Source organism: Amblyomma maculatum, chromosome 6 (genome assembly GCF_055883805.1).
Source record: "Amblyomma maculatum isolate TAMU_Amacu chromosome 6, ASM5588380v1, whole genome shotgun sequence".
Taxonomy (NCBI): Eukaryota; Metazoa; Arthropoda; class Arachnida; order Ixodida; family Ixodidae; genus Amblyomma; species Amblyomma maculatum.
Genome location: NC_139349.1, coordinates 168,634,240 through 168,645,992, shown reverse-complemented (window position 1 = coordinate 168,645,992; position 11,753 = coordinate 168,634,240). Strand labels below are relative to the sequence as shown.

General features: G+C 44.2%; 1 pseudogene; it reads right to left on the bottom strand.

Annotated features, from left to right (window-relative positions):
- Window positions 1-3,106: 3,106 nt before the first annotated feature.
- On the bottom strand, window positions 3,107-3,672 carry LOC146187376 (uncharacterized; annotated as a pseudogene).
- Window positions 3,673-11,753: the final 8,081 nt, after the last annotated feature.

The window sequence follows — 11,753 nt, the reverse complement described above, 5'->3', positions numbered from 1 at the left end:
AGTCAACTTAAAAAGCTCCGTCTTCATCAATTCTGAGCCGGCAATTTAAAATTATGGCAATAATAATAATAATAATAATAATAATAATAATAATAATAATAATAATAATAATAATAATAATAATAATAATAATAATAATAATAATAATAATATTCGTGGCAATAAAGAAAGGGACGTGGTTCGCAGCAATAATTTCGCGCCGTGCGAGTTTTGCTCCCCAATACACGCGTACAATGTACAACGGCAAGCTTTGGTTCGCTACCAAGTAGTCACGTGTGCCGTGCGCCATATAAAATTGAGTGAGGCAACAAAACTGGAGGGGATTATTTCGTTCACCCAGAAGCACAGTCATGTTCCTTGCCCACTGAGCACATGCATGAGATTCTGAAATCTGTGGCACACCTTAGACAAGCAGGCACCGATGAAGAACATTTTTTGCGGAGTGAGTTCCACCTCCATGGGGATCCACTGCGAAACACTCGCGTTCTTTTGCACCTCAGCCTCGAAGACCTGACGAGCGCACTCCAACGCGAGCAGGTTCTCGTAGAAATCTGCCGCTTCCGAGCCTTTAGGTCCCAGACACTGGGGATCGGGCTTGGCGGTGGACAGCCGATTCCTGGGCGAAGATGTTCAGTACGATGTCAGCGCTAACGCCACAAAACTGTTGGGTCCATGAGACTAAAGTTGAACACTTACTGCAACGGTCTTCCATTATATAGTGAAGCGCCATAGTTTTTCACTTTGACCATGCCGTTAATTAGAGAAAGACCCACACTCGTGAGCTGACACGTAAGCAGCAAAAGGCCTCGTTTTCGTTTTCTCCGTGACACAGATCACAGCTCTTTACAAATAGCGCACTATAATAAGCGAAAGCGGGAGACAGCCTCCCAGCCGCTTAGCATCTTAATCGTGAAGAATGGTGAGATGTGAGCTAATGTCACAATGAACCAAATAGCCAAGAAAAACAAGAGGTATATTTGTTCAGAAACATATTGTAAATGCTCTCTGATGATGCTTATGAGGAGGACACAGTAAGATCGAGCCCACAGGGTGGAACGCTTCAAATCATAGGCAAGGCAGGGTCACTGGAGGCCCTTTATATGCACGCCTAGTCAGTGCAATGATTTGCCACTGCTTTTTGCATTGAGTGTGCGCATGCAATTGTCACACCATATCCCTGCTCCATAGTCATTTGCGCAGATAAACCCCATAAGTATTTATACGTAGCCCCGTACACACATCTTAGACTCTATTTTCTGTCAACCACTCCTCTACAATCTATATCATCAATCAGATTTGTTCTGGTCTTAAGTTGCCACTACGTAATTCACCGAGCAATTACGTCCCTTACCTTTTTTTTCAAAATGCTGTAATTAAATTAACTGAAATTAAAACAAGACGTAATTACGTGCCAAAAATACAGAGCTACAGCGCTGTACGGAAAATTTATTTCATTTCTTCGAGCGTGCCAAATAAAAAAAAAATGTAGGAAGAATAAAGTTCAGTAGACTAGCTTGTAGAGCGATTGGTTTCTACTTGTCGCATTTTTTATTCTGCCAAAGCGGGGAGGCTTAACATATCTTGAACTTCTGAGGTAACTAAAGCGTTACAACACTGATGATAAAAAGCACCATAATATGACAGTTAAATCAGACTAAGAAGAGGTCCTGAAGCATGCTGAACAAATCTTATCAGGACACTGTCTAACTATCTTGCTGCCAGCCACGAAAATTCAGAACTTTGTTATGAGGCGGAAATCAAACGACAATAAGCTTATGTTCAAAATTGCTCTTTGGTTCCATTTGTCATAAACACAAATCATTTTCCTCACGAATTGCTAGTGTACCCTGTATATTTTGCCAAACTCTATTGATTTACAAATAACTCTTGTAGGATCAGTTACCATTAGTCTTGAAGGTGTTGCAAATCTCATTCAGAAAAAAAAAATGATCTGGAAACACTCATCATTACATTGCTGCTTGTCAATAGGGCAATCCATAATGCGGTTCATTTCGACATATATGGCGATTCATTAACTCTTGGAAATTATAGGCGTTACTTGCTCCCATGAATTCTCTTTAAGATTTTTGAACATAATTATTCCAACCCTGATATTACTATTATGAATATTTATTTTTCTTTACTGACACTATGGCTTCCTGGGGCTTCGTGGTTTTCATTCCTGCCAATTGAAACCAATTTTTTCTCTAATTATTTGGTCGTTCCTTTAACTGGATAAAATTTGCGAAGACAATCAATACCTTGTTAACCAGTTAGAACTATTTCATCAAAGTGAACGTAGCTTTCATTGTACTATCCCGAATCGATACAGTTTTCCCTAGGAGATCGGTATGAACATAATAACTGCCAATGACTTCCATTTCCTATTTCCCTGATTACGACTGCTGTTTTGTATTAATGAGTTGCCAATCTAACTGGTGTGTTTGCTCTTGGATATTATTTTGCCCTTTTATGAATTAAGCATAATACATTAGTTTAGGGACTGATTGTTAACAAACGTACATAATGAGACCTACATACCTGGCTGCACCAACTACAAAAAGCTGTAACACAGTTATTGGTGCCCTACTGAGGCAAGAAAATAAATTTAGGTATGTCGTAGTCAGGTTGTCAGTGGTCGCTTATGGAATGAAGTTTCAACACAACATAATGATGGTAAGCACACTTTCATCCTTCAAAACGCTTCCCTTCCCATGTGCCTGCACGATACGTCAGTACATCCAAAGATTCAGCACCCTACCTCCGCGTGGTATCTATGCACGTCAATCAATCAATCAATCAATCACTCATACAATCAAATAATCAATCAATCAATCAATCAATCAATCTTTATTTCAGTTTGTACATGCAAACTGGGAATGGTGAGAAAAAAGCAGTGAATTATACACCGCTTGACGGGCCTCACCACCTCTGCAAGTCAGCAGCAGGCACAAGGCCAAAACAACCACTGGTAAAAAAAAAGAATACAAGTGCATCTATAGAACAAGGTTGACAGAACATGTCTCATAACTGGCAGCAATAATAGACGCAGAAGACCGTGAGACTATAACACAGAGTGGCACAGTACGTTCAAACACAATTGACATCACTGTAGCATAGATTGCTGAATAAAGCTTTTACGAATGGAAGAAAAAGACATAATATTCACTTGGTCACTCAGAGGGGAATTTAGGAGCTTTGGCACTATAAATCTCAAAATACAAAACCCATAGTTAGTTCTGCACTTTAATAATGCAAGCCTACTCTGCAATCTGATGTCGTATTAGGAGTGGCGACATGTAATAGGAACAATTTCAGAAAAAAATGAATCACCCTTATTTATCGTTGATTTACAGAGACATGCAAATCTGTAGTCAAATAATTTGTTGAAAGGTACAATATTATAATGTAGGTAAATGTGTCTAGTAGGCGAATCATACGTCCCGTTGACAATTGCGCGAAGCATTTTCTTTTGTAATGTTTGCAGCTTAATGACATTAGACACCGTTGTATTGCCCCAGACAAGGAGGCAATAGATAAGGTGGGAATAAAAAATGCATAATATAAAGTAATTTTAGTTTTGATAGGTAGAATATGCCTGTTACGTGAAGTAATTGCGACAATTCTAGAAAGCGTTAACACAATATTATTAATATGGGCATCCCATGTCATGGTACTGCTAAACGTTACACCTAATGATTTGAATGTGTCCACGTACTCAATTACACTGTCATTGACGTATAACGAGGGGCGGTAAAGTACTTGTTTTCCTTTAGGAAGGAAAAATACTGCATTAGTTTTTTCTTTGTTTATATTTAATGAGTTGGCTGATGACCATGTGGAAAGCGGTAAGAGCGTGCGGTTTGCGGTGTCTGCTAAGCTTTGTACGTCATTGGAAGAAAAAAATAGGCTGGTGTTATCTGCATATATAATGTATTTTGCTGGCTACTGATATAAATGATGTCATTTATATATATATATATATATATATAGTGGCCCTAAAATGCTGCCTTGAGGGACGCCATTCGAAATTCCTAAAATCTGTGAAGAGGAATGATTAATCACCACATACTGAGACCGTGAATTCAGATAAGATTTGATTGGGCTGAGAGCATGCCCGCGTATGCCATAGTTCTCTATTTTTGCAAAAAGAATATCGTGATATAGGCAATCGAAGGCTTTACTGAAATCAACGAAAACACCGAGAGTTAGAAGCTGTCTCAAAATGTTTTTTTAAATGTATTCCTTTTGGACGAGTAGCGCATTCCCCGTGGACCTATTTTGTGTAAAGCCATACTGACAGTCGGCTATTACGGAATTTTTCTGCAGAAAATGTTGGAAGCGGATGCGAATCAGTTGTTCTAAACCCTTAGAAAAATACGGAAGTGCAGAAATTGGCCTATAGTTTCCCAACTTGTCTGCATCGCCTTTTTTATATTGTCACGCACTTCCCGCGGTCCTTATTGAAGGAAGGTGAGGTTTGGCGGAATAAGCAGAAGAGGACGAGGAAGCTGGGTCTATCCGCTGTGGTGTGCTCATCTCCAGTGCATTCTATCTAACATCTGTGTAAATAAACGTCGTAACAAGTGTGGTGGAGTTTTCGGGCTACAGATCACCACGGAACCTCTCCTACGTCGCCGAAGCAGAAGAATTGCTGGGCTACCCTCCTACGGACGAAGATGGCGCAAGCAGATGGTTCAACGCAGCCCACGCCAGCAGCTCAACCGACCACCGTACAGCCTTATCGGGAACCCCGGCACTTCTATGGCAAGCCCGGGGAAGACGTGGATGACTGGCTCAACCACTACAGTCGGGTGAGCAAATACAACTGCTGGGATGCGAATGCCAAGTTGGCGAACGTGGTATTTTTTCTTGAGGAAACTGCGCTAACATGGTTTGACAATTATGAAGCATCCCTACCACCTGGGATCGCTTCATAGAGGAAATGAGAGCGGGATTTGGCGATGCCGATGCTCGAAAAAAGAGCGCCGAGCAGACTCTGGCTCAACGAGCGCAAGTACTGGGGGAAACCTGCACAACTTACATAGAAGACGTCCTCAGGCTGTGCAGAATAGTTGATGCTCGGATGACTGAGGAAGACAGAGTGGGTCGTCTCCTCAAAGGAATAGCGCAAGACGTGTACAACTTTCTTATCTGCAAGGACGATTTGAATACCACAGCTGATGTAACACGACACTGCCGCACGTTTGAATGTTTAAAGCGACGCCGTATAATTCCAAAGTTTGGTCGGTTGCCTAATGTGACAACTGTCGCTAGTGTGGATGTGTCTGAAGCGACAAGTCTGGCAGATACAATTCGACAGATCGTCCGCGAACACCTTCGGAGGCATCAAGATATTGGGGGCCACGTCAGACCCGTCTACAGTGGCACCTCTTCGTCAGACAATAGCCCATCTTCTACCTGTTATGCTCCCTCTGTTACGTCTCCTTCGGACACCCGATGCTCTGCTGCTCATCGCCCGAACATCGAGCCTCTCACCATCAACGTCTACAACAGCGAGCACTCTCGTCCTCTTCGTCGACAACATTCAGAGCATGAAGCGTTTAATCCAAGCGACGATGAGCCTTATTCATCGAACGAACGTGAGCCGCAAGTGTGTTATACCTGTGGAATGATCGGCCACATTTCGCGTTTTTACCGCTACCGTCGTCCGTACCAGCAGTATCCCCGACAGTGGGTGAACTCCCGTACAAGGTTTCCTGCTGACAATGATGATTCATATAGAAGAACACCTGGCCGGAATGAGTACAGAGCAACCGCTAGCCGACAAGAACGCAGAATGGCGCTGAACCGAAACGAATCACCCGCCTTGACCGTAGCCTGACACCACCATCTCGGCGCCTACGACGCTCCCCTTCTCCCCGACGACGGTCGCCACCTCCGGGAAACTAGTGAGTGCGGCCGATGGAGGTGAGGTCGCAAATGATTCTAGATTACCCATGCCTCTGCCCGTTTCGATGTTAAAGGACCGAATTAAAGTGTTTATGGACGGTGTACATGCTATGGCGTTGTTGGACACAGGTGCAACCATTTATTATAAGTCTCGCTTTTAAAAACTGCCTTGGTCGTAAAATTATGTTTACTTGGGATAGTGCGACAACATTGTGTGGTGTTGGTGGCGAACCGATTAACCCAGTAGGAGTCTGTTCCGTGAATCTTGTTATCGCCGGCCACACATTCCGAACTGAATTCGCTGTACATGCTCGATCAACGCATGACGTAATTCTTGGACTCGATTTTCTGGAACAATGTGGGGCCACTCTCGACTTTGGCAACGAAGATATTTCTGTGAGCACTCGAACTGAATCTGCTTTGCTTGAAAATTCACGGACCAATCCAATCCTAGCACGCTTTCGGTTTCGGACGACATTTATTCCTGCAATGTCAGCAGTGTTTGTACAAGTTATTAGTTCAAGCTGTGCCAGCGATGCGTTCCACGCTGTGGTTGAACCACTCACCCTCAACTGCGCGAAGAAAAATATTCTGATTCCCCGGTGCATCATCTCAGTCATGAATGGCCATTCTTCTTTGTGGACGACTAACTGCTCTAACGAACCTGTTGTATAACCACGTGGTCTAAAACTTGCCAACTTTGACGAAGATACTTTTAAGTCAGTGGCCGTGCTCAGCACAGACAATTCCCAGCCTACCGCATGCGCAGAAGAAGATGAGACATAATTCCTTGCCATGATTAACAAATCCCTGCCAACAAGTGACCGTCCCAGTTTAGTGGAAGTTCTGACGAAACATACTGCGGCTTTCGATTTCTCTCGGGACTCGCCACCACAGATTCCCATTTCCCGTACTCAGCACCGAATCAATACTGGGACAGCTGATCCAATCAGACAGAAGCCTTATCGTGTATCCCCATCAGAGCGCCAAACAATCGAAGAACAAGGTCGTGACATGCAGCATAAGTGCATAATTCAGGAATCGTCTAGTCCATGGGCTGTCCCTGTGATTCTAGTCAAAAATAAAGATGGCACGTGGCGATTTTGTGTTGATTATCGACGGCTGAATACTGTTACCAAGAAGGACGTGTATCCCCTGCCACGTATTGATAACGCCATTGATTGCTTACATTCCGCCTCCTAATTTTCCTCAGTTGATCTGTGATCAGGCTATTGGCAGATCCCCATGCAACCGGAAGATAAAGAAAAGATGGCATTCATCACCCCAGACGGGCAGTATGAATTTAATGGGATGCCGTTTGGATTATGTAACGCTCCAGCCACGTTTGAAAGATTCATGGATACAGTTTTGCGCGGACTGAAGTGGCACATTTGTATGTGTTATTTGGATGATGTAGTGATATTCGGGACTACGTTTCATGAACACAACAGTCGATTGAATTCTTGGAGTGTATTGAGAAAGCTGGTCTGGTACTCAACTCCAAGAAATGTCGTTTTGGAGAACGCCAGACTGTGGTACTTGGACATCTCTTAGACAAGGATGGAATCAGGCCTGATCTGAAAAAGATCGAAGCTGTCACTTGTTTTAAACCGCCGAAATCGTTAAAACAGCTCAGGAGTTTTTTGGGGCTTTGCTCGCATTTTTGGCGTTTTGTTCCGAAGTTTGCTGACCTAGCATATCCCCTTACTTGTCTTCTGCAAAAAGATGTGCCTTTCGAGTGGACTGCCGATTGTGACTCCGCCTTTCGTCAGTTACAATTTATTTTGACATCAGGACCAGTACTACGCCACTTCTGTCCATCAGCTCCAACAGAACTTCACACTGACGTCAGCGCAGTTGGAGTTGGTGCGGTCCTCATACAGCGCCACAATGGCAATGAACATGTTGTTGCATATGCAAGCCGTTCTTTAAGCAAGACTTGGCGTGATTACACAGTAACTGAACAGGAATACTTAGCTGTTGTATTCGGTGTGCAACGGTTTAGGTCATATCTTTATGGATGTGCATTTTGAGATTGTGAGAGACCATTATTTCTTATGTTGGCTTGTAAACCTTCGTGACCCCTGTGGACGCCTTGCGCGGTGGGCCTTGCGCCTTCAAGAATTCAATTTTACTGTGTCTTTTAGGAGTGGTCGTAAGCACGGTGATGCTGACTGCCTGTCACGGTTGCCACTTGAAACGACTGATTGCGACAATGAGGTCTTGGATGAATATATAGCTGCTATCTCTACAAGTTTCCCTGATGTTGGTGAATTGGAGATTGCGCAGCGGAACGACGAGTTGGCGCCGCTTTTTAATGCAGCAAGTTCCCGAAACCCTACGACCTCTATCTGCATTCGTGACGGTGTACTATACTGGAAGAACTACTTGTCAGTAGGTGCGCGGCTTCTTCTGGTAGTTCCTACAAGTCTTAGGTGTCAGGTTTTTCGGGTAATGCACGACGATGCCACAGCTGGACACTTGGGCTTCGCTAGGGCATTGCACAGGACTAAGGAACATTTTTATTGGCCGAAGATGCGTCAAACTACTGAACGTTATGTGGCCAGCTGCCTCTAGTGCCAGCGTTTCAAGAACCCAACCTGCTCACCACTGGGTCATCTTCAGCCTATAACGCCACCACGAACCCCATTCGAACAGGCGGGAATTGATCTTCTAGGACTGTTTCCCCGTTCCTCCAACGGAAACCGCTGGGTCATAGTGTGCGTAGAATACCTTACGCGGTACTGTGAAACTGCTGCTATACCGTCAGCCACTGCTTCTGATGTCTCGGCGTTCCTCCTACGGTCCATCATTCTTCGACATGGGCCTCCTCGTGTGTTAATAAGCGATCGTGGCCGACGGTTTACGGAGGAATTTGTAGAACTTCTTTGCCTCTGCTCATCCCATTTTCGCCATTCAACTCCTTACCGCCCACAAACAAACGGTCTTACCGAACGCACCAATCGGACGCTTAGCAATATGCTCGCAATGTATGTCAACTCCCACCACAAAAACTGGGATGAAGTCTTTCCGTTCATAACATACGCATTTAACACTGCTAAGCCCGAAACGACAGGCTACAGTCCGTTTTTTCTTCTTTATGCACGACCTCCACGAAGCACTTTGGGCACGTTTCTGCCTTTCTGCAACCCAAGGGCGTCGTTCTCGGAAGACTCAAGTAGTCCACTTGGCCCGCATGAAACCCTTCTATCAACGTGACGAACCTTGGCTCACCCGGCGGGCATCGTCTGCGAAGGGGGCAGTGTCACGCACTTCCCGCGGTCCTTATTGAAGGAAGGTGAGGTTTGGCGGAAAAAGCAGAAGAGGGCGAGGAAGCTGGTTCGGTCCTCTGTGGTGTGCTAATCTCCAGCGCATCCTAACACCTGTGTAAATAAACGTCGTAACAATATATCACGGCTACCCTGGCTAGCTGCATGTGAGTGGGGAAATGAGCTGTAATAAGGGCGGTGTTGTATATATAGGTTAGGTATGGCGTAATTATGTCAAGAATGTACCTAACTGGTCGGCTCTGTATATTATGTGCATCAAGACTGCAGGTGTGTTTTAATTTTCGGCATAGAGTTTCGGCATATTTGCTCATAGAATTTCTTGAATGAACCGAAGTCACTCTGCCTGGTGGTCTATATAACACCTAAATAACCCGCAATGCCACTCTTTCAGATTGAAAACTCTGTATGAACAAGAGGTTTTCAAACAACGTCCTGTTACCCATCTTAGAAATTTCCATATAATACTTTAGAGGAATTTTAGCTTGAAACAGTCTGTGCCGTTTCTCTGCAGTGTACTTTCCATGCCCCAAAGGTGAGGCTGTGCAGAGAGTTTTCCGACTTCTCATTGATGCACTCTCTGTTGTGCAATTGCAGCTTGAGCATCCCTCCCATATCAGCGCTTTTTTCTGGTGCACTTTAGGCTTTTCTGTCTGCGTCCACTCCTGCTTACAGTCCAGCACTGTAGAGGTAAAGACGGCGGTGAGGCAACGTAACATATTGTTACGAAGCGGTAAGCCGATGAAGACAGGAGACAGAACATGACCGATGGCGATGGTAGATGACGTTTAATGAATGTTGGCGGGCCTAGCGCGAGCGCTCCTTCCCGCGCCACTGCTCGCTTCTTCTTCCTTGTCGTCCGTAACATTATATAAAGGGGTTTAACGAAATAGGCTGGGGTCCCGAGAGCTTATAGGGCTCGCACTAGGACATATCAATGACCCAGGAGGACGTCTACTGTCCTTGCTCTCTCTCGTTTCTCTCCTTCTCGAGGCATAGCTCGGCATTTATATTTGTTTATTTATTTATTAAGGAACCCACAGTGCCAAGGCATTACAGTGGGAGGGGGGAATGTACAAACGAAGCACACATGACACTTCTTCTCGCAGTCAGAGTTACAAGCATAAAGTCCAGGAAAGAGAGAGAAAAAAAAAGAGAAAAAGGCATGGCCGCTCACCATGTACATCTACAACTTAAAAAAAAGCGCATCATTTGATGTCACACTCACAACAACGCTCGGCAGTCTGTTTCATTGCTTAATGGTTTTCGGAAAAAAAAGATATTTGGAACAATTTGGGTTTTGTCGCGAATTCACGGATTTTAAAAACATGGTTAACATGGCGAGATCTATAAAAAGGCGCTTGCACATACTTTTCGCGTTCACCCCGAACAGTTCAATAATAAACAGCATGAGATAGCTTCAAACGTAACTTCTTTCGGCACGTGTCAAGCAATTCCCACTTGAGTGCAACCTTCGCACGCGATGCACTGTAACGAGCCCCACGTGTGACAGACACGAAACGAGAGGCAATGTTCTGCACCCTCTCCAACTTATCTATTTCTAGCAGTAGGCGGGTCCCGAACAGTGCACGCGTAGTCCAGAGTCGACCTGACATAAGTCTTGAATAAAATGTCCCTTCATGACAGTAGAAAAGTGTTTGCGTTTCGGCGAAGAAATGCCAAGTTTTTGCATGCTTTAGCACAGACATAATCGACGTGACGGCGCCAGCTCAATTCAGGAGTAAAATAAACGCCTAGACATTTAAATTCGAATACCTGTTCTGACATTGTGATCCTAATACCACATGACTACACATCAGGGTTTTTCGTTCTTGTAAACTTTATATGGACAGTTTTCGACAAATTCAAATTCGTAATCCATTTAACGCACCACTCTGAGGTTCTGTTCAAGTCTTCCTGAAACATTTCAACATCTCGATCACTAGTGACAACACTAAAAATAACGCAGTCATCCGCAAATAACCCCATTTGAGATAACATTACGTCACTAATGTCATTCACGTACAGCAAGAACAATAGTGACCCTAACACGGAGCCCTTGGGAACTACAGTCACAACCTGCACTCTTTGAGACTCGGCGCCACTCACAACCACGAACTGCTGCCGCAAACATACGTCTTTTACCCATGGTATCACTTGAGGGCTAATATTGCAAAACAACATTCTTTAAACTAGTAAAGAATGCGTCACGGTATCAAAGGCCTTTTTAAAGTCCAAAAACACGCAGTCCATGCTAAGTCGCCTGACCAATGCCCCTACCAGATCGTACGCAAATTTAGTCAGCTGCATAGTACACGATAGGCCACTTCGAAAACCATGCTGACGGCGCTAAAACAATGAACGTGTGTCCATATGTGCTGCTATACTGGTGTACAAAATATGCACGAGTGTCTTGCACGCAACTGAAGTCAGTGATACTGGTCGATATTTTGATATAGTGTGGCGAGGGCCAGATTTGTAAATTGGCACAATACTTGTAATTCTCCCATTCCGGTCCACTTGATCTCGCTGATACCCAAGATATCAATGTTC